At 42.6% G+C, this 23,997-nt stretch overlaps 1 pseudogene; it reads right to left on the reverse strand.

Moving 5' to 3' along the window:
- Positions 1–1,656: 1,656 nt before the first annotated feature.
- On the reverse strand, positions 1,657–23,010 carry LOC132424485 (uncharacterized; annotated as a pseudogene).
- Between the last annotated feature and the right edge of the window lie 987 nt (positions 23,011–23,997).

Below are 23,997 nucleotides of genomic sequence, written 5' to 3' on the forward strand. Positions count from 1 at the left end.
GCTTTCAAAATCCACTTTAGCCATCACCTCCCTGTCAAGGACGTTTCTCATTGTCCTCACCCAGAGTAATCTTTCTGTGTTATAAACACTCATCACATTTGTATGCCCAGTTTCTTATCATAATCACCACTCTCTGTCTTATATTGTGAAATGGTTTGGAATCCAGCTCAAGACAGAAACACTAGCTTCAAAACATATCTCCCCAGCTGTCAGAATTTAGGCAAGTTACATCATCTCTCTATGCTTCTGTTTCTTCATCTGTTAAAAAATAAATAAAAATAGTACCTCTCTTATAAGATGGTTGTGAGTGGGAAATTAGATAATGTACATATAATGTACATAAACTACTTAGTCTGACACATTAAGTGTTTAGTAATATTTATGCCAAAATCTGCTAGAATCAATTCCCTAATTTATGGAACTATATTCCAAGAACTGAGAGAACTTGTAAATGGAAAGTTTTTGAGGAACTATCATGATATCCAAGAAGGTTAGAGGTAGATAACTTTTGCTGGAGTTTCCAAATAGGGCATAAGTTAGGTTTTCAAAACCGCAGAATGGTGGTGTTAACTCTAGGTAGGAAGAGTCTGGTGAGAAAACAAAGCAACACAAAAATCCAAAAAAGGAGAAGTCATCTAGATACCAAAGAGAAATGAAAACACATGTCCACACCAAGACTCAGACATGAATATTCAAAAGAGCTATATTCATCATTGCTCAAAACTAGAAACAAATGTCTACCAACAGGAAGTGAGGAAAGAAAGTGTGTTCTATCCCTGCAACAGAATACCACTCGGCAGTAAAAAGCAACACAGTCCTGGGAGAGCAGCGACATGGATAAGCCTCAAAATCATTGTGTTGAGTGAAAGAAGGCAAACACAAAAAAAGTACATACTGTATAATTCCATCTGTAACACGCTCTAGATAAAGCAAGTAACTTATGGTGACAGAAAGGAGTTCAGACCGCTGACCAGGGATGGAAGGGAAGAGTTAAGGAGAAGGGGAATGAGGAAACCTTGGAAGGTGGTGGAAATGTCCTGTGTCCCAGTTATGGTGGTGGTTTCAAGGGTCTATACATAATCCTGTCAAAATGCATCAAATTATACATTTTATTTTTTTAATTTTATTGAAGTATAGTTGATTTACAATGTTGTGTTAATTTCTTCTGTACAGCAAAGTGACTCAGCTATACATATATATATATATATTCTTTTTCATATTCTTTTCCATTATGGTTTATTATAGGATATTGAATATAGTTCCTTGTGTTATACAGTAGGACCTTGTTGTTTATCCATTCTATATATAATAGTTTGCATCTGCTAATCCCAACCTCCCGATCCATCCTTCTCCCATTCCCGTCCCCCTTGGCAACCACAAGTCTGTTCTCTGTATCCGTGTCTGGCTTTTTTTCATAGATATGTTGATTTGTATCATATTTTAGATTCCACATATAAGTGATATCATATGTCAAATTATACATTTTAAATGGGTGTCATTTGTTGTATGTGAACTGTACCTCAATCAAACTAACTTCTGAGAAAAGAAATCACCAAAATACGAAATGATATTTTTAAGTCGGCAAGAGTGTGAAAAAGGAGTAGGGCTGATTTGGACACAATACATTTTCACTGAGAAAATGTTATATTTTCCTGATCATTTTTCCTTCTCCGACAGGGCTATTGGGTTGCAAGATCTGGGAACTACCGTAGAAGTTGCTTCATTTGAAGATGCTAAAGAAGCCTTAAATTCATTTAATAAAAGGGAAATTGAGGGCAGAGCAATCAGGCTGGAGTTGCAAGGACCCAGGGGATCACCTAATGCAAGAAGCCAACCATCCCAAACTCTGTTTGTCAAAGGTCTGTCTGAGGATACTACAGAAGAGACATTAAAGGAGTATTCGTGCAAGGATAGTCACTGACCGGGAGACTGGATCCTCCAAGGGCTTTGGTTTTGTAGAACTCAACAGCGAGGAAGATGCCAACGCTGTCAAGGAGGCCATGGAAGATGGTGAAATTGATGGAAACAAAGTTACTTTGGACTGAGCCAAGCCTAAGGGTGAAGGTGGCTGCAGAGGGCGAGGTGGTGGCACAGGTGGCCCAGGTGGATTTGGTGGCAGAGGCCAGGGAGGCTTTGGAGGGGGCAGAGGAGGAGGAGACCACAAGCCACAAGGAAAGAAGGTGAAGTTTGAAGAGTTCCTTTTATCTCTGCCTTCCCCTCTTCCATTTGAAAGAAAGGACTCTGAGATGTTTACTGTGTTACCTGCTCAATGACGGAGCCTCCTGAGGACATTCCAAGACAGTATACAGCCCTGTGGTCTACTTGGAAACCCTTATAGATGACATTTCAAGGGAGATAACCCTGTTGGTGTTGACTGGATATTCGTATAAACTTTTTAAAGAGATGAGTGATAGAGTTAACCCTTGAAAGTGTTATTTTCATGACACGCTATTGGGCCAAAGGAATTTTTTCCAACTGGGGCACAACAGTTGGAGAGCTGAGTGGTGATTCCTGTGTCACCCGAGAAAGATCTCCAGTGGCAGGTCACAGGGCTCTACATTCAGTCTATTTACCATTTTTGTCAATTATTTGCCTGACCACCTAAGAGCACAAACATCAACTTTGGGTTGACTGAACATTACTATGTTAGACAAGAGATGATGATCTAAATTATCTTATAGGCTAAAGCAGTAGTTTAGTTCTAACAAGGTGAAACTTTACAAAGACAGCTTCGAAGTAGCTGAATTGAGTCGAAAATTCAGCTGACCATGAGATACAAGTGCCATGCCATACCAAGAGGACATTAGGAAAAGAAGACTTAGAGGCACAATCAATAGTAAGTTCAGTGTCAATTAACAATGAAATGTAACCTTTAAGGAAGTTAACATGGCCTTGGGTTGTATCAAGAACGATGTAAGCTTTTATAGAAAGGAGGTGAAATCTTGTTCTATATCCCATAATACGCTTATATGAAAACACTGCGTTATGTTCTTGGTAGGATACTTGGTGGGGGAGAGATTAAAACTAGATCAGAGGAGGGGGAAAAACAGTATTTTTCTAATCTATGGTTCCCTTAAGGACAGGGTCCGTGTCTTAGTCATCTCAGCCTCACTACACCCATCGCAACTCCTGGCATGACTGTGATTATAGCTGTTCAAGCAAATGCTGTTGGCACCTTGATAAGACTTGGATTGATGCCATATAAAGTAGTGGGAAAGGGACAAGGGCTTTCCAGCTGAGAAAAGCCTGAAGGGTTGGGAGGAGGGGTGAAGCAAGGCAACAGGACAAGATGCACCTCTGGGATCTGAGGTGGGTTACAAGTGGCTGCAAGATCTTTGTCAAGTCCCTCCATCAAGAAACAGAGCTACCAGTGTGTCTTTTTGTAAAAGCTTTATCACACACAGGAATTTCTCTGGGGCACATTCTTAGGAATAGAATTTAGGGTTATAGAGCATTTTGAAATGATCTTCAAATGAGACATTGCAAAATCTGACTGTAAAGTATCTCACAAATGTTCTTTTTCATTGAGTTGTTATTGACATATAATATATGAGTTTCAGGTGTACTACATAATGATTAAGTGTTTTGCAAATCTCCTTCTCACTAAAATTACATCTGATCCTTTTTTCTCCATACGTTGGCCAACATGCAAAATTACATCACCATCAAAATATATGACATCCGACAGTTCTGAAATGTTATCTCCTTTTAATTTGAATTCCCTTATTACAAGGTTGCATATCTTTTCATATACTTTATTCGCTATTGGGTTTATTCTTCTCCAAGTTTACAGTCACACCTTCTAAGCATTACTTTCTATTGGTTCCTTTACTTTATTTCATTTATTCAAATCTCCTTTATATATTCTAGATATTAATCCTTTGAAATATTTATACACTTTAAATACCTCCTTTCAAATTTTGTCTATTTATGGTATACAAAAATTGTTTTCAGTGGAAGTTTACAAGTCATGTAAAATGTATTAATAAAATGTATTAGGGGCTTCCCTGGTGGCACAGTGGTTGAGAGTCCGCCTGCCGATGCAGGGGACACGGGTTCGTGCCCCGTTCCGGGAAGATCCCACATGCCGCGGAGCAGCTGGGCCCATGAGCCATGGCCGCTGAGCCTGTGCGTCCGGAGCCTGTGCTCCGCAACGGGAGAGGCCACAACAGTGAGAGGCCCGCGTACCGCAAAAAAAAAAAAAAAAAATTAGTATTTTCCTCTAAAAAAAAAAAGAAGAAGAAGAAGGGGAGCTATATTTCCCACCCCCACCCCTTGAATCTGGGGCTGACTCTATGACAACTTTGACCAAGAGAATGCAGGGAGAGTGAAACAGTGCCAGTTCCAGGCCCCGTCTTTTTTTTTTTTTAAGATTTATTTTATTATTAATTTTTGGCTGTGTTGGGTTTTAGTTGTGGCATGCGGGATCTTCGTTGAGGCATGTGGGATCTTTTGTTGCGGCGTGCGGGCTCTTCATTGTGGCGTGAGGGCTTCTCTCTAGTTGTGGCGCGCCGGTTCCAGGGCACATGGGCTCTATGGTTTGCAGCACGCGGGCTGTAGCTGAGGCGCGTGAGCTCAGTAGCGGTGGTGCGTGGGCTTAGTTGCCCCGCCGCACGTGGGATCTTAGTTCCCTGGCCAGGGATGGAACCCGAGTTCCCTGCGTTGCAGGTCGGATTCTTTACCACTGGACCACCAGGGAAGTTCCCAGGCCCAGTCTTTAAGAAGACTGGCCGCTTCCATTTCCTCCCATTTAGAACCCAGCCACCCTGTTAGACGGACTGTCAAGCAGCTACAAGGACAGGCCCACACGCAGCAGAACTGAGGCACCCAGTCAGCCACCCTGACTGCATTCCCTGCCAGCCCACGTAAGTGAGCCACTCGGATGTAGATCCTTACTTCACTGAGCTACCCTGGCTGACACCACACGGAGCAAAAATGAGTTTTTGCCTGCTTAGTTTCGCCAGACTGCAAGATCATTAGCAGAAAGAAGTTACTGTTATTGTGCTGAGCTGAGGCAGTTTGTTAGGTGGCAAGAGGAAATTGAAACAGTAAACATCTTCACATATAAGAAGAGCTCTCTTAGACGTGGCCCCTTGGGCTGGAATTAGAACCAATATGGAGAATTAGAACCAATATGCATACCTTGGAGGGACTCATGGAGAGGCAGGCTGGAACTTCCATGATAAGACTAGGCAGAGAAATCCAGAAGAGGGTACCAGAGTTGGACTCCGCTGGCGTTGGGACTGGACTCAAAGAAGTAAACCAAGGATCTAGATTAGAATGCTCAGGGGACCATGGCTAGCTTAGACTCAGTCTCAGATGGTACCAGTGCCCAAGGTTGCACCTGCAGTAGCAGATAGCGGCATCGCAGCATCATGGGGAGGACCATTCAGGTTGAATCCATCCATCCAATAGCTGGGGAAAGACAGATGGGAAAGGACCGGAAGGTTGTCAGGGCCCCAGTCAAGGTGAGATTTAGACTGGGGTGTCGATCCCAAGGGAAAACCAGAGAGAAGCAGAGGCACAAGAGCTGGGCAGCAGAGTGGGAACATGAAAGGTGCAGCCTGGGATAGGGACACACCTTAGACCTGCCTGACATTAGCCACGGTCTTGATCCCATCCTCTGATGGGGATGCAAATCTTAATATGTCATCAGGCTGGAATAAAATTAGCTCAGAAACTAGCCAGCTGAGGAACTGGCTCGGGAATTGGAAGGGGGAAGTAGGTGGACAGCAGCTCTTCAGAATCCTTATCTGTACGGGAGTCAGACAAGAGGCTTCTGAGGGGAGCTAGTGAAAAAGAAACACAAGAAAGAACTTTCTCAGTCAGAGGGGTGCGTTCCTGTGATTGCAAAAACCTCAATTACCACCTGCCAGGACAGCTATAGAGAAGATGCATTCATCTGATAAGAACTACATCAAATAACTTTCAAATTCCCAGCCAACCTAAGACTTTCTCATGTTGAAAATACACAACAAGAGGGCAAACCGCTTGCACAGAGTATATAGGTACTCAACAAGGAAGGAGTGGATGGATGGACAAATGGACACACATATGGACAGACAAACAGATGGATGGACACACATACGGATGGAAAAATGGATGGATGGACTGATGGACACACGTATGGACAGACAAATGGATGGATGAAGGTGGATGGATGAATGGATGGACACATGCATGGACAGATAAATGGATGGATTGATGGACAGACACGTGTATGGATGGACAAATGGATGGATGGACAGATGACACACATGGAAAGACAAATGGATGGATGGAGGTGGATGAAGAGATGGATGGATGGATGGATGGATGGATGGATGGATAATGCAGTCTGACATTTGCAATACTCAGCAGAACCTGTCCATGGACACATTAGCGCTATGTAATAAACTGCGCTCCAGAGGAAAAAATAAGATGTATTTGCGCCTCAAAGAGTTTGCCAAACACTTATCTTGAGTGCACAAATATATGCTGCATTTTTGTGCTTATGAAAACAATTTCCTAAGAAAATTAAATTTCATATGAAAATCTCGTTTTTCGTTTTGACTGGCTGAATCTAGCAGGTATCACCTGTCTCATGCAGAACTCAATAAATTCAGTGCAGCTCTGTTCTGACCGTCAGGAACTCCAAGCCCCAGGGCAAAAGGAGAAACTTGAGCTACAGAAAAGCAGTGACCAGCCAGCGTCCAAAACTCTTTCCTGTCAGCTGATTTCTCATTCACACTTGGCTTGACATGCCTTGCACCTCTTTTTTATGTCCTATCACACACCGTCAATATGGGACGTTTCTGCAGGTCTCTGTCACAGAGTGTAGACTGTCCCCTCAATAACAGAGCTCTTCTGAGCAAAGGTTTTCTGTACATAAATTTTCTAACACCTTCCTATACAAAGAGCGTCTTGCTCTCTAAGGCAGAGGATGATGCTCTGAGTTCTAGGGAGGGGTTTATAAGTTTTTTTAACCACAACCTAGAGGCAGAAAAACGTTTTACATCACAACCTAGTGCACAAAGTACATATAAAACAATATTTACCTAACCATGTGCCATAAATTCTAATATTTCTTATTTTATTTCATTTTAAGCCACTGATCAGAACCCTCTCATCTGATTTTATGACACACTAATGCATGGAGACTGGTGTTCTGAAAGGCACTGCTTAAGGATAATTATCAATTAGTACTTATAGGGAGTGTGGACCAAGCCCCCAAAAACTGTTATCAACGTGAGAAGCAAAGCCCAGATCCCCACCCCAAAACCTATAAATAATGTCACCATTTTATAAGAATGAAATTACTGAGTTAATACATCATGGATGAGATTAGCTAAATGTAGCAATTAATGCAAACCAATTTAGGGCTGCAGGAATTTGCAGATCGAGGTGTCCTGGATTATCATTCTAATGCGGACATTGGAGACCTGACAGTTTATTTTGCCTTGTCTGGAGAAAGGGCCATCCAGGGCCTCTGAGCACGAGTATACAGCTGCATGGCAGCTTGGGAACCAGGGCAGTAGAGCATCTGTCTCGTGGCTCAGTGATGCTCATCACTTTCTCTTCATCTGGGTCCTGCATCCATCCTGGGATTTAAACACTTCTTTCCTACACGTTTCCCTAAAGCAGTCAGAAGACACTCCCCAGCTAATATGAATTTCTCACCTGCTCCCCAGTTATATTTTTCATTGTAAATGAATAATTTGGGATCTTGGTTCATATTTGTCAGTCTTGTGGGTTTGATTATACAGTCCTTTCCACACTGAGTGAAATATCAATGTTGTGCAAGGCAAAGACCCAGACTTAGGACAGGGCAGCCCTGCTGGGACAATGACACTCAGGAGACAGCCTGCCTGGGCAGCCCTCCAACTTCCCTCAAAACAACCCCTCTCTCAACTCCATCACTCTACCTCGAACAAGTTACTCAGAGGTCGATAAATGACAAACCAAATATAAACGTATTGGTTTTGCGGAGAAAAGCACTGGCTTAGCGTTCCTCTAGCCAGCTGGAGGGAAGGAGCATCACTGAGACCCAGGCAAGTTTGCTTTCCCACACTAGGGCTGTGCGTGGGCCAACCCTGCACAGACTAAAGTGGGTATTTTTAAGAGAAGACAAAATGATCTGTATCATAGGGTCTGATGGCCATATCACACCTTAGTATTTGAAATCAGCTGCTGGGTCTGGCCTTCTATTGCTCCTTACCCTCATTCACTCATTTAGAGAAAAGCTAATACCCATCCTTCTTAAACTCTTCCCAAAAAATTGCAGAGGAAGGAACTCAATCCCAAACTCATTCCACGAGGCCACCATCACCCTGATACCAAAACCAGACAAAGATACTACAAAAAAAAAAAAAAATACAGACCAAAATCACTGATGAATATAGATGCAAAAATCCTCAACAAAATACTAGCAAACAGAATCCAATGGCACATTAAAAGGATCATACACCATGATCAAGTGGGATTTATTCCAGGGATGCAAGGATTCTTCAATGTACACAAATCAGTCAATGTGATATACCATATTAACAAATTAAAGAATAAAAACCATATGATCATCTCAATAGATGCAGGAAAAGCCTTTGATAAAATTCAACACCCATTTATGATAAAAGCTCTTCAGAGAGTGGGCATAGAGGGAACCTACCCCTACATAATAAGGACCATACATGACAAACCCACAGCAAACATCATTCTCAATGGTGAAAAACTGAAAGCATTTCCTCTAAGATCAGGAACAAAACAAGAAGGTCCACTCTTGTCACTATTATTCAACACAGTTTTGGAAGTGCTAGCCACGGCAATCAGAGAAGAAAAAGAAATAAAAGGAATCCAAAAAGAAGTAAAACTGTCACTGTTTGTAGACAACATGACACTATACATAGATAACCTTAAATATGCCACCAGAAAACTACTAGAGCTAATCAATGAATCTGGTAAAGTTGTAGGATACAAAATTAATGCACAGAAATCTTTTGCATTCCCATACACTAACAACAAAAGATCAGAAAGAGAAATTAAGGAAACAATCCCATTCACCATTGCAAAAAATAAAATAAAATACCTAGGAATAAACTTACCTAAGGAGGTAAAAGACCTGTACTCAGAAAACTATAAGACACCAATGAAAGAAATTAAAGATGGCACAAACAGATGGAGAGATATATCATGTTCTTGGATTGGAAGAATCAATATTTTGAAAATGACTATACTACCCAAAGCAATCTACAGATTCACTGTAATCCCTATCAAATTACCAATGGCATTTTTTACAGAACTAGAACAAAAAATCTTAAAATTTGTAGGGAGACACAAAGACCCCAAATAGCCAAAGCAATTCTAAGGGAATAAAACGGAGCTGGAGGAATCAGACTCCCGAACTTCAGACTATACTACAAAGCTACAGTAATCAAGACAGTATGGTACTTGCACAAAACTAGAAATATAGATCAATGGAACAGGATAGAAAGCCCAGAGATAAACCCACACACATATGGTCAACTAATCTTTGACAAATGAGGCAAGGATATACAATGGAGAAAAGACAGTCTCTTCAATAAATGGTGCTGGGAAGACTGGACAGCTACATGTGAAAGAATGAAATTAGAACACTTCCTAACACCATACACAAAAATAAACTCAAAATGATTAAAGACCTAAATGTTAAGACCAGACACTATAAAACTCTTAGTGGAAAACATAGGAAGAACACTCTTTGACATAAATCACAGCAAGATCTTTTTTGACCCACCTCCTAGAGTAATGGAAATAAAAACAAAAATAAACAAACGGGACCTAATGAAACTTAAATCTTTTGCACAGCAAAGGAAACTATAAACAAGATGAAAAGAACCCTCAGAATGGGAGAAAATATTTGCAAAAGAATCAACAGACAAAGGATTAATCTCCAAGATATATAAACAGCCCATGCAACTCAATAATAAAAAAACAAACACAATCAAAAAAATGGGCAGAAGACCTAAGCAGACATTTCTCCAAAGAAGACATACAGATGGCCAAGAGGCACATGAAAAGTTGCTCCACATCAGTATTAGAGAAATTCAAATCAAAACTACAATGAGGTATCACCTCACACCAGTTAGAATGGGCATCATCAGAAAATCTACAAACAACAAATGCTGAAGAGGCTGTGGAGAAAAGGGATCCCTCTTGCACTGTTGGTATGAATGTAAATTGATACAGCCACTATGGAGAACAGTATGCAGGTTCCTTAAAAAACTAAAAATAGAGTTACCATATGACCCAGCAATCCAAGTACTACACATATACCCAGAGAAAACCATAATTCAAAAAGACACATGCACCCCAATGTTCATTGCAGCACTATTTACAATAGCCAGGTCATGGAAGCAACCTAAATGCCCATCGACAGATGAATGGATAAAGTAGATGTGGTACATATATACAGTGGAATATAACTCAGCCATAAAAAGGAAGGCAATTGGGTCACTGGTAGAGACGTGGATGGACTTAGAGACTGTCATACAGAGTGAAGTAAGTCAGAAAGAGAAAAACAAATACTGTATATTAACGCATATATGTGAAATCTAGAAAAATGGTACAGGTGAACCAGTTTGCAAGGCAGAAATAGAGCCACAGATGTAGAGAACAAACGTATGGATACCAAGGGGGTAAGCAGGGTGGTGGCAGTGGTGGTAGTGCTGTGAGAATTGGGAGATTGGGATTGACATATATACACTAATATGTATAAAATAGATAACTAATAAGAACCACCTGTATAAATAAAAATAAAATAAAAATTTAAAAATAAAAAAGAAAGCATTATGCTGTTAGCTAATTTTTTAAACACAGGATTTGTCTCTTTAAATATCATCTTAAAGTGTATGATTATGTGAAAGGCACTCATGAGATGTGGCAATGCCTGGCAACTTTTGGCTCTGTTTCGTAAATTATCATGAATGGAGGAACAGCTTCTGCAGATGTCTGTTTCCCACACCTGGATGAGTGAGGACCGGGGCACAGCAGGCCCACCAGGAGGGAGGTCAGGTGCCAGGCGCCAGGTCCAGCACCAGTGCTGAGCAGTGGACATCTCGGGAAGGGCTACACAAAGAACTGGGGTAGCTGCTAAGCCCGAGCCGGACACCAGAGGGGAAGGATGTGGGTGTGCAGGTGTGGATGCAGGTGGGAAGGTGTGGATGCAGGTGTGCAGGTGTTTGGGTCACAGGAGGGAAGCAGGGACATGCTCTAAGCCAACGCTGAAGGAAGACCCAGAATGAGTCCTGCACTAGTGAATGACAATGGCAGTGAACTTTTTCTGGGATGGAGGGGTTAAAGACATATTCAGAGGGGATTGCCTGGAAAAAATTCTCTCCTCTCATAGCTTAAAAAGGATCAGTGTTTCTGCCAAAGGCAGGTGTTATACATTATGAAATCAAACTCTTCTATGATATCAGAAATAAACATAGCCAAGTAAACTTATTTCTAAAATCGAATTTGAGGGGACTTGAGAGCAAGGAAGAATCACATTTTTCCTAATTTTTATAAATTTGAGAGTCTCGTAATTTTTTATTGAAGTATAGTTGCTTCACAATGTTGTGTTAATTTCTGCTGTACAGCAAAGTGATACAGTTATACATATATATACATTCTTTTTTAAAATATTATTTTCCATTATGGTTTATCACAGGATATTGAATATAGTTCTCTGTGCTATACAGTAAGACCTTGTTGTTTATCCATCCTATACATAATAGTTTGCATCTGCTAATCCCAAACTCCCAATCCATCATTCCCCCACCTCCCACCACCTTGGCAACCACCAGTCTGTTCTCTAGGTCTGTGATTCTGTTTCTGTTTCATAAATAGATTCATTTGTGTTGTATCTTACGTTCCACATGTAAGTGATATCATAAGGTATTTGTCTTTCTCTGACTTACTTTACTCAGTATGATAATCTCTAGGTCCATCCATGTTGCTGCAAATGGCATTATCTGGTTCTTTTTTATGGCTGAGTAATATTCCATTTATATATGTACCATATCTTCTTTATCCTTTCCTCTGTTGATGGGCATCTAGGTTCTTTCCATGTCTTGGCTATTGTGAATAGTACTGCAGTGAACATTGGTGTGCATATATCTTTTTGAATTATAGTTTTGTCTGGATATATGCCCAGGAGTAGGATTGCTGGATCATACAGTAAGTCTATTTTTAGTTTTTTTGAGGAAGTTCTGTACTGTTCTCCATAGTAGCTGTATCAATTTGCATTCCCACCAACAGTGTAAGAGGGTTCCCTTTTCTCCACACCCTCTCCAGCATTTCTTGTTTGTAGACTTTTTGATGATGGCCATTCTGCAGAGTATCTTGTAATTTTCATGAGTCACTGATACACATAAAAAGAAACCCTGAGGAAAATAACGCCAGTTTTGTTGTGATGTCAGAACATGGTCAAATGCCAATTTTGTTTTAAACTAGCATTTATTTCTTTGCTCATGTGTTTGTTTATGTATGTATGCCTCTTTCCAAGAAGAGCTAGAGGTGGCTTGTTCGAGTGAGCAAATACAAACCCGTGGGCCTACCATCTTCCTGAACTAGAGTGAAGATGTGGCATTGGTGCATTTACAATATATTTAGATAAAAATGTTTATATTTGAAAATGAATACATTTATATAAAATATATTGTAAAATACTAAGAGTAAGTCAACTAACAATGCTTTCGTGGACTCTACATATAACATCATAAGCTCTCATGACCTTTGAACTTGTACATTTCAAATGAAAATCATATAGTGTAGGAAGTCAAACTTAGAGGATTTCATTTATGTACTTAAAACCAGAAAAATCCATACAAACAAAAGACCCCTCCGGAAGTCCCCTGACCAACACTTTGTGTAAGAGTAAGTTCAGGGGACAGATTATTTCATTGTTTTCCAGGAGTTTTAGATTAAAGTGTTAATGCTTATAAGTATCATAAGTTGTTCTTCTATTCAGTAGTGTTTTTCCTTCCATGCTATACTTTCTGCTACTCCATGCATACGTTACCGAAAGTGAGGGTCTGGCTGCTCACCACTCAAAAGCCAATAAAGAGGCAAGGCTGGTGGAAAGGAAAGTTTGCTTTATTTTGGAGGCCAGCAACCAGGGGGGAGGGTGGACTCCTGTCCAAAGGCCAACGCCCCCCCCCCAACTGACAATCAGTGGGCAACAGCTTCCATAGATGGAGGGAGCGGGCTACGTGCAGAAACAGCACAGGCAGCTCTGACGGGCATCTTGCAATTGGTCATGTGGTGGTCTGATCAGGGTCCTCTTGATTGTTTTAAATACATTTAATCTTCAGTTCCAGAGTCGGTTTGTTTCCAATTCATTGAGGTAAATTTTCAGAAATGTGGCAGCTTATGTCATGGCTACAGTCTGGTCATCATGTAATAAAATTCTTCCACCTGATGGAGGTTTCAGAATCTACAAGACAGCTCACAGGGTAGGGCTCAGAATATTATCTATAGCCCTTGAAGAGGAACTAGAGGTCCTTGACTTTGCTTAATGACTAAAGTATTGCTTTTTTGTCTTGTTTGACTGTTGTCCTTTGTTTCTGCATTTTCTCACTTCTCTGAGTAAACTTATTCTTTAGCTAAAGTTTTCCACAGACAAAAGGCAGGCTGAGGACATGGGGAGGAGGGCCATAGGGTCCCGCTCTGTTTCATATATACCCCATCATGTCCGATTGGCAGCTAAGCATGTGCTCTTGGTGTGACAATAGCACAGCACACTTTAGGCTTCCGTGATTGGACAGCACTGCTCTCCAATTTCACTCACAGAAGCGCTACAAAGCAGTTAAAGTGCTCTGCAAACTCAAAATAATGAGGAAAAGCAGTGGATGAGCTTTTGAAAACAGAGAAATCAGAAGGTAGTTGATTGTACCGTACATATTCTCATATATGAGACTCTTTGAAAACCTACGAACATTAAATTTTGTTCAAGGCTTCATCGATGTTTTAATATAAGAACCCCTCCCCCCATTTTTAATTTATCAAAAGAGTGTAGAGAAAAATGGAGATTTTGGTTTTTGTTTAAGGGATGACTCTATTTTGATATGACAATGATTTTTTTTTTATGTGTATGACTTACGTAACAAGGAAAAGCTTACAAATACTTCTCCGACTCCAAGACTTTGGAAAACTGCTGAGATCACTGTAACCAGATTAGTGAGGCTGTTGTCAGTTAACACGTAACTATCAAAAGGTTGAGGAGCAAAACCACCTTCTTCTTTGTTTTCCAGAAAAGTTGACTAAGATGATTCATGAACTACATAATATAACCAGAAGGTCCAAAAGTGTACCTGTATTCTCATGTCTAGGGTATTTAAATGTGATTTTAAAGGCAGCGAACATATTCGTATCCATCCTGTCTTAGAAATTAACTCACCCATACATTTAGAAATTACTTATTTCCACAGTTCCATTTTTCTGTGTTCAGTGAGCTGATGACGCTACTAGCCCTCTGATAACCTCATACAATTCAAGCAAAATGAATTGCCCAGGCAGAAGCTGTGGGCAGGGAGACAGTGATTGAGGCTCAAAGACCCCCATTTTTACTGAAATGTTGAATTAACTGATATAAAGGGTTTTCTTCTTCCCTGAATCCTTTGGATGACTGTACTTGTTCATAGAGATAAGTAGATTTAGTCATTCAACAAACATTTGCTAAGTGCCTCCTAGGAGATTTCATGCTAGTTCCTATTCTTGAGAATAGAGATAAATGATGTTTCATATCAACTAAGTGACTTAGCTAAGTCATTTAACCTCTCTTAGCCCCAGTTTCCTTATCTCTGGGTCCCAGGGCTCTCACCCCTGCATGGTTTAGCGCATCTTGTATTCACACCCAGTAGCCTACTCCTTTTCCATCACTCAGACTCTTCCATTGTATCCCCTGGAACTCACAGTCTGTTACCAGCCAAATCCTCAGATCCTATGTTTTTAGGAGTTCCTTCACTTTCTTGTTCTGACAAAGCCTGGCTGTCCCGCTATGACTCTTTCCACACAACTCTCTCAAGTGAGGACTATTTTCCTCCTAAATCCTGCATATCATGGGGCCTGAAGTGGAGAGGCCCTTCCTGTTTTTTTTTTACCACTTCTGGACCTGATTGCCTCTTCCGAAAGACTTCTGACTCCCACTGAGAGCTGCATCATCCTAATATACCACTCTCTAATCCCCTTGCTGCAGTACCTACGGGCTTACTCTTCACTCCCCACCGTTCCTTGATCATTTTAGTACGACGCTCTCTGCCACCTTCTTTTTTTTTATTATTAAAGTACAGTTGAAGGGCTTCCCTGGTGGCGCAGTGGTTGAGAGTCCGCCTGCCGATGCAGGGAACGCGGGTTCGTGCCCCGGCCCAGGAAGATCCCACATGCCGCGGAGCGGCTGGGCCGGTGAGCCATGGCCGCTGAGCCTGTACTCCGCAACGGGAGAGGCCACAACAGTGAGAGGCCCGTGTACCGTAAAAAATAATAATAATCATCATCTTAAGGTTACAAATGAATAGTCCTTGGACCTGTTCAAGAAAACCTGTTTCAAATATAGCAGTATGTATATATTAAACCCAAACTCCTAATTCATCCCTCCCCTCCCTGGCTTTCCCCTTTGGTAACCGTAAGTTTGTTTTCTATGTCTGAGGGTCTATTTCTGTTTTGTACATAAGTTCATTTTTTTAGATTCCACATATAAACAATATCATATATAAAATAGATAACCAACAAGGACCTACTGTATAGCACAGGGAACTACACTTAATACATTGTAATAATCTATAAGGGAAAAGAATCTGAAAAAAACTGGTATATATGTATGTATAACTGAATCACTTTGCTGTACACCTGAAACTAACACAACATTGTAAATCTACTGTACTTCGATTAAAAATAATAAAATAAATTTTAAAAAAAGAAAACCTCCTCAAGATTACACTAAAACAGCCATTCTTATCTATTTTCTGATGAGTGAACAAATTTGTATAACCTTTTGAACAGGCACCTTGAATATATCAAGAGCTTTAGATTACTTATCTACTGTTACATTGAAAACTACCCCCCAAAATGAGACATTTTTCATCCCACAATGAACATTGGGGTGCATGTGTCTTTTTGAATTGTGGTTTTCTTGGGGTATATGCCCAGTAGTAGGATTGCTGGGTTATATGGTAGTTCCATTTTTAGTTTTTTAAGGAACCTCCATACTGTTCTCCATAGTGGCTGTATCAATTCACATTCCCACCAACAGTGCAAGAGGGTTCCCTTTTCTCCACACCCTCTCCAGCATTTATTGTTTGTAGATTTTTTGTTGATGGCCATTCTGACTGGTGTGAAGTGATACCTCATTGTAGTTTTGATCTGCATTTCTCTAATAATTAGTGATGTTGAGCATCTTTCCATGTGCCTCTTGGCCATCTGTATGTCTTCTTTGGAGAAATGTCTGTTTAGGTCTTCCACCCATTTTCTGATTGGGTAGTTTGTTTTTTTGATATTGAGCTCCATGAGCTGCTTGTATATTTTGGAGATTAATCCTTTGCCCGTTGATTCGTTTGCAAATATTTTCTCCCATTCCGAGGGTGGTCTTTTCATCTTGTTTATGGTTTCCTTTGCCATGCAAAAGCTTTTAAGTTTAATTAGCTCCCATTAGTTTATTTTTGTTTTTATTTTCATTACTGTAAAACCACAACAAGCCCTGAGGTATTTTGGAAAGTGGTCCACAACACACACACACACACACACACACACACACACACACACAAAGACCTCTGTGATATTGTTCATTGCAGTGGTATTTATAAAACAAAAGCATGAAAACCTTCACTATCCAACAGTTGCAAAAATGTTGAGTAAAGCTCAACAGGCACGTTATGCAGCAATTTCAAATACTGTTTTCCAAGAGGATCCTATAGCCTATGCAAAGGCTTCTATTATGACGTTCGAAGGGAAAAGCATTATATGAAAAAATATAGATGGAAAAATATCCTAAAGAAGTAAATCAAAACGTTACAATCAGATGCCTTCGGGTGTTAGAGTCGAAGGTGAATAGTCTCCTCTGTCTGCTTTTCAAAATATATCCACATAATGAAGCATCCAGCTTCCTCTCTTCCCAGCTTGTGGTGTACTTACACGTACTCTTGTACGGCTTACAAGTATAATGGTTTACTAAACAGTTTCTTAACTTTTAACAGAAAAGTTTCCTCTTTCCATTTTTAAGTTATCCAGTTCGTCGTTTTTTAATTATAAAACCTCAATCTGGGGACTTCCCTGGTGGTCCAGTAGTTAAGACTTCGCCTTCCAAGGCAGGGGGTGCGGGTTCAATCCATGGTCGGGGAGCTGAGATCCCACACGCCTTGTGACCATAAAACCAAAAACGTAAAACCGGAGCAGGATTGTCACAAATTCAATAATGACTTTAAAAATGGTCCACATCAAAAAAAAAATCTTTAAAATAAATAAACAAACAAAATACCTCAATCTGAAAGACATAGCAAAACAGACACTCCTATTCATTGCTCACAGTGGGTAGAAGACCTGCACTTCCCTCCACAAGGGGTCATGTTTGTGAGAGGCCTGGGGGGAAATGGGAGGAGACCAGCCAAGTGCAGTGAAGGGCATCTGGAGGCCTGGTCCCTGAGTGCAAACAATGGTTAGCTGATCCCTGAGAGTGATTCCTGGACCAGGAGGCTAGATGCAGGCTTCTGCCAACACAGCTCTTAGGAACTCACATTGTAACTCTCATAGTTGTCTTCTCATAGCCACTCACCTGAGAACTTTCCAGAAAACAGACCTTCAAGGAACCAGTGTCATGAGTGGGATGCACTCGCCCCTCTCCTCCTTTGTACACTCAGCCTCTACCCACCCTGTTCCATCCACACGCCCATTACAGAAAACGGTAACGCATTCTGTCTTGTGCTCCTCCCGGGTCCCCCGGAATCATCCTTACCAGCTCTGAGCATCCACCCCCCAGCTCTGAGTTGTTTGCTGCTAAGGGCTCCTACCTGCAACTTTCTTCAGTGATTTCTTTTGAGCTGCTAACCTGCATTGCTGCAAACACGGAGAGGTGAAAGTGCTTTGGAGTTTATATCGGACCCACTCACGCCAAACACCCTGGTCCCCAACACACACACACACAGAGCAGTCCTTAGGCAATGACTTATGTAAGGAGGGATATGAAAACCCAGTTCCCTGTCTCAAGCTGATTTCGGACGCACGCAACAGCAAGCAGCAGCGAGCAGTAGCTGGAAGCAAGATCTCAGTTCCCGGGCCGCGAGTCGTAGCCGCTAGACCACAGGGGCCAGAGTCTAGGGCCTGGGTCCCCAGTCCTTGCCTGCCTTGTCAGGAATGAATTCAGGCAAGGAGGCAGAAGGTAAAGAGAAAAGTAAAATGTTTATTGGAAAAGCAAAGTACATGCGGAAAGACACACGGGCAAACTCAGAGAGAGAGTCGTGCCTTTGGGAAGTTTAAGTCCTTCATAAGGGGGCAGTCTTCCGGGTTTTTGTTTCCCTTCTGGCCAATCATCTTGCTTTGTCCCTCCTGGCTAATTAGTGTCAGGACCCTCCCCATAGGTGCGCAGGCACCTCTCCACCTCACACCCGGATCCTGCCGTTAAGGCGTCTGGGAGAAGCACGACTCATTATGGCCTGGCATTGTCCCCTGACTTTTGACCCTCAAGGAGCCTTTCTGTGCATGCGTAATGTCTCCCTTGCCCCAAGGGGCAGAGGAGCGTGGAGATCCCTTGATACTTCATTCAAACAAGGTTTTGTCCCTCTTTGTTCTTGCTATGACAGTTATCTTAATACATCCGCAAGAGACAAAGCTTGGCTATTTACCCTGTCTCTGTCATTGCTTCCATTTCGGAGTGCAAACAGGAGGCTGATGTTAAGTGCCTAACCTGAAGCCCACCTTTCTCCTGTTTCAGGAAATGCAAACAGGAGGCTAGTTGTAAGTGTCCGGCCTGAAGCCCACTTTTTCCTGCCCCGTGAAATGTAAACAGAAGACCAGCTGTAAATGTCTAACCTGGAGCCCATCTATCTCCTGCTTCAAAGCCAGGACAACCTTGAGGTATAATTTACACCCAGAGCTTCTCTGGGGATCTGTCTGAGGCTGGAACTTGGCCTGAAATATCCCTCTGTCTCAATGTCCCTCCTTCTCTGCCTTGTTTCCCCTCATACTCTTTCCGATTCTTCTGGGAGCTCTTTCCTAATAACCCCCTTGCACAGATTCCTCTTTTCAGGGTCTGCTTCTGGGGAACTGATGAAAAACTCAAACTCTAAATGGAATTTAGGTGCCTGGAGACCAGGGCCATTAAAAGGCCTTCAATGCCAAGAACATACCACACAGCAAAGAATTTCCCACCCAAAATGGTCAAAGCACCCTGACCAGGAAACACTGGAGAGAGAGGGGGAAAGAAAAAAAAAAACGAGTATTCAGCTCAGACCTAAACCAGACAAAGTCCAAAGTTTAGAATTGGTTGAGGAGGGAGAGTCAAATAAGGACACCGAGGGGGAGTAGCCAGAGAGACAGGGAAAATACCGAGAGATGGGAAACCAAGAAAGGTATGTGTTTCAAAAAGAAGGGGTCTCAGCCGTGTAGGTGCTAGCGGTCACATAGGCAAGAACAAAGAAATGGTCATTAAGTTTGCTCCATGGAAGTCTCTGGTGCCCTTGACAAGTGCCATTTCTAAGGGACAGTAAGACTGGAGCCAGATAAAGTGAAGAATGAATGGGTGTAAAAGAACAAGAGAAAGCTGGTGTGCTTGGTCTTGAATAGATGCAGAATAATAGGAGGGTGACTGAAGAAGAATTCGGGACAAAGGGAAATTTTTAAGAGCACGCTTATAGGGATAGAAATGATTTGGTAAAGAAGGAGCAGTAGATGGCACAGGAGAGAGGAGGAAACAGAAAGAACATACCTTGAGCAGGAAAGAAGAGATGGGATCTATACCCTTTCCCAGGGGTCCCATTCTTAGAAGAATAATGCCTCTCCTCTTCAGCAGCCCACCTCTGACCCCTCCCTACAGGGAAGGAATTGCACCAGTTTTTCAAAATGACTCATCTTCCTCAAACAAGGGTTTGAAAGACTTCTTGCTAAAGCAAAGAGAAAACTCATAGTTATAACCCCTCCCGTCATATATGCAGTTCTCACGCCCTATGTAGTCTTGAATAAAGATCAGGGCAGGTGGGAGAATTTGACCCTGAATTTTGAAAGATAAGATTTTCCTCCTTTGGGGATTCCCTGGTGGTCCAATGGTTAGGACTCTGTGTTTTCACTGCCGAGGGTAAAAGGAAGGAAGGAAGGAAGGAAGGGAGAGAAAGAGAGGGAGAGGAAGGAAGGAAGGAAGGAAGGAAGGAAGGAAGAAAGAAAGAAAATGAAAGAAAGAAAGAAAGGAAGGAAGGAAGGAAGAAAGAAAGAAAATGAAAGAAAGAAAGAAAGGAAGGAAGGAAGAAAGAAAATGAAAGAAAGAAAGAAAGGAAGGAAGGAAGGGAGAAAGAAAGAAAGAAAGAGAAAGGAAGGAAGGAAGGGAGAAAGAAAGAAAAAGAGAGAAAGAAAGGAAGGAAGGAAGGAAAGAAGGAAGGGAGAAAGAAAGAAAGGAAGGAAGGAAAGAAAGAAAAGGAAAGAAAGAAAGAAAAGGAAAGAAAGAAAGAAAAGCTCCTCTTCCCTTGCCTCCTGTGGCCCTCTGTGACCTCTATGGAAGGGCACTGCTCAAATCTTTCAGGAAAGAACTTGGGGCAAGGAACACAGCTGACCACCTACAGCTGCTGCATCTTTGAGATCTGCCCCAACATTCATATGGAGACCACTCTGCCCAGGCTGCTCCCAGCTAATGCCTGAGCTCCGCAGTCTACTAGGGCCAATGCGGGACTCCTCTAACTGGCCACCTTTGCTCTGGAGCTCTCCATCAGCCTGATCTAGACTTTCTCAGAGCTGCATTGCAACCTGAGCTTTTCCTAGGATCCTCCTTCCTGGCCGCTCTCCGTTCACAGGTGCCAGACTTGCAGCCTGGTCTGAGGTTCCCCTCTAGCTGCTTCTATGACCGCTCCTCTTTATCTATCACAAGCATTTCCTACACTAAATCTCTTGTACTCCTAATTCCATCTTGGTCTGCTTCCTACAGGACACAAACTGACACAAATCCTTCTTCCTTTGGGTATCAGACACATGGCCCAAGATTGAGGTCTTGTTAATTCACCAGTTTGAAGATTTTACCTATATTGCATTTTAAACAAAGACTTGGCATCTGTCGAAATATTAAACCCAATTTTCGTATTTCAAGAAGTAAATGGTTAAGAAGTTGTTGTTATTATTGATAGCTATGCTCGTTTTACAAATGATTGTTATAATCTCCAAAGGATCTGGCCCCAACTCATATCTGTCTGTTCCTTATCGAATAAGCATCGTTCCATAGATTGTTATTCCTGTTGTTTGCTCTTTTCTTGTGATTCTCCAAGAAATCACAATGAATAGACCGGAATAATGTCATGATACAAATAGAGTGAAGGATGCCACCCAGGCATTGTGTATCAGGAGTGTTCTTGGTTACCAGCTAAAGTTAACTTAAGCAATAGGGAATTTATTGCCATGATACAGGGCAGGGCAAAGGAGACTGACAGAACCAAGAGGAAGCAGGGGCACCAGGCTTGGGGACGGACAGAAAGAATCAGGGCGCTGAGGACCAGAAAGCTGGGAGCAGGACGCAGCAACCAATGCATGTTGGGAAATCCTATTCAGGACGACGGCAGCATGTTGGCCATTGCTGTAACGTCACCTGCACCTGCAATCATCCGTGTGTCCAACCGGTTGGGCTCAGCTGCCATCTGACTGCACCAGGGAAAGGAGAGAAGAGATCCAGGAAGTTCCCCTTAATGGTGAGGGGACAGGCGTTACTACTACCAAGGCTAAGAACAAAGGGGAGAAGAAATTGCTTCAAAGAGTGCAGGAAGATAAAAGGAAAAAAAGATGAATTCCACCACATCCTTCTAGATCTCAAACCAACCCTTTTCAATCATTCAAAAGGCACAGATTTGATTTCGAGATCTGCAAGTTTCTGTTTTGTAAATAAGTTCATTTCAACTATACTCCAATAAAAATTGAAAAGAAATTGAAAACAATTTCTAAATGCAAAAAAAAAAAGAAAAACATAGAAAGTTTGTTCAAAGAAAATATCAGAGCAGTGGTTCTCAACTTCGGTTGATAAAAGGATCATCAGGGGATCTTTTATGAATCCTGGTGTTCTCAGGTCAAAACCCAAACTAATTAAGTAAGAATTTGGGGGTCGGGGCGACCCAGGCATCAGACCTTATAAAAAGGCCCGGGTGATTCTAACGTGTAGCCAAGATTGTAAACAATCTTTGTTCTAGTAGAAAGTCCAATACATAAAACAGACAAACAGTACTGCTGCAGCTGGACAGAGAGATTGGCACCGTTCCCATCCTGTGGTCCCTGAGGTACCTCTAAGGAATCCTTTATACCAGCACTTAAGATGCGTTGTAACTATGTATATGTTCACTCATTTTTCTCACACCCCAAATCCAGTCTGTCAGCTTGGCTCAACCTTCAAAAAATAACCCGAATCCAACCAGCTCTGCTCCCTCCTGCTGCTGCTGCTCTGGTCCAAGCCACCATCATCCCCTGCTTGGATGGTTGCCATAGCTTCCCGAAGGGTCTCCCCGCTTCTACCCTTGCACCCTGCAATCTGCTCTCAACACAGCAGTAGGAATAATTCTTGTATAAGGTTAGTCCGAGTATGGCTCTCCTCCACCCAAAGCCCTGAGATGGCTGTTTCATTCAGAGTAAAAGGCAAAACCTCTGCGCCTCTAGATCAGGGATCAGCAAACTTTTGGAGTGAATATTTCCGCCTGTTCAGGCCATACAGTCTCTGTCACAACTTTTCAGGTCGCAGCGGTAGCCAGAAAGCATCCACGGATGACGTGGAAATGGACAAGCATAGCTGCGTGCCAGTAAGACTTGATGCACAAAAGCAGGCAGGCGGTTGGACGTGGCCCACAGGTCCATGTTCGCCAACCCCTGCTGCACAAACCAGACCCCCCCAGTGCCTGATACTCCTCTGCCCCTTCCTTGCAGTCACACTGACCTCCTGGAAGCTCCAGGGATGCTCCGGGCAACCTCCTGCCTCTAGCAGTGTGTCCTGTGGTCCCTCTGACCTTGGCGTTTTCGTCTGGCTGGTCCCTCAGATCTTACCTTCTCAGTAAGGCACATCACAACTGCCCTATTTCCCATAGCACCTGTTTCCACACATCCACTCCCAAGGGTACCCTAGACGCCCCCAACTCGTTCTCTAATTTTCTTTCCATCACACCTTTCCCTCTGAAACATACTTCACGATTTGCTTATGTAGTAAAGCTATTTATTGTCTGTCTAGAATGTCAACTGCCCAAGGGCAGAATATCTATCAGGATTCAACCGGAGCAGTAGAACCACAGGCGAGCTGGAGAAAAGGGATGGATCACGGGAGTTAGTCACGGTGCAGTCGTGGGAACAGGTGGCACAGCTGTGCGGGCTCTTGCCTCTGCAACTGGTGTGGAGTCTGGTGTGGCCCGACGTCAAGCTCTCCAGCAGACAGGAAGGAGACCTGGCCGTGCGTGGGAGCGGGGACACGGTGGCACTCACGGGACAACCTTGGACCTCGGTGGCCCACTGCCTCCAGTCCAGGTGGCAGGGAGAATCGCGGCAGAAGCTGGCCCTCTGTCCTGGAGCTGCAGCAGGCTGGACCCAGGCCTCAGAGGAGAGGAAGGTGACCCCAGCACCAGGACGGTGGTCCAGCAGGTCGGCTCCCGTGTCACGAGCTGCCCCATGCACTGACCTTCAGAGACGATGCTGTAGCTTGGCTCCTGCCATGCAGAGAGCTTCTGCATGTTTCTCTGGGGCCATCTTCATCCCGGAAATGCACGGAGAAGGAAATTCTGGGAAATGAAGTTCCAGCCTAGAGAGTTTGGCACATTATAAAGCCGCCCCAGGCGGGAATCCTATGGTCTGTTTGTT

This window comes from Delphinus delphis, chromosome 4, assembly GCF_949987515.2.
Source record: "Delphinus delphis chromosome 4, mDelDel1.2, whole genome shotgun sequence".
In the NCBI taxonomy this organism is placed as follows: Eukaryota; Metazoa; Chordata; class Mammalia; order Artiodactyla; family Delphinidae; genus Delphinus; species Delphinus delphis.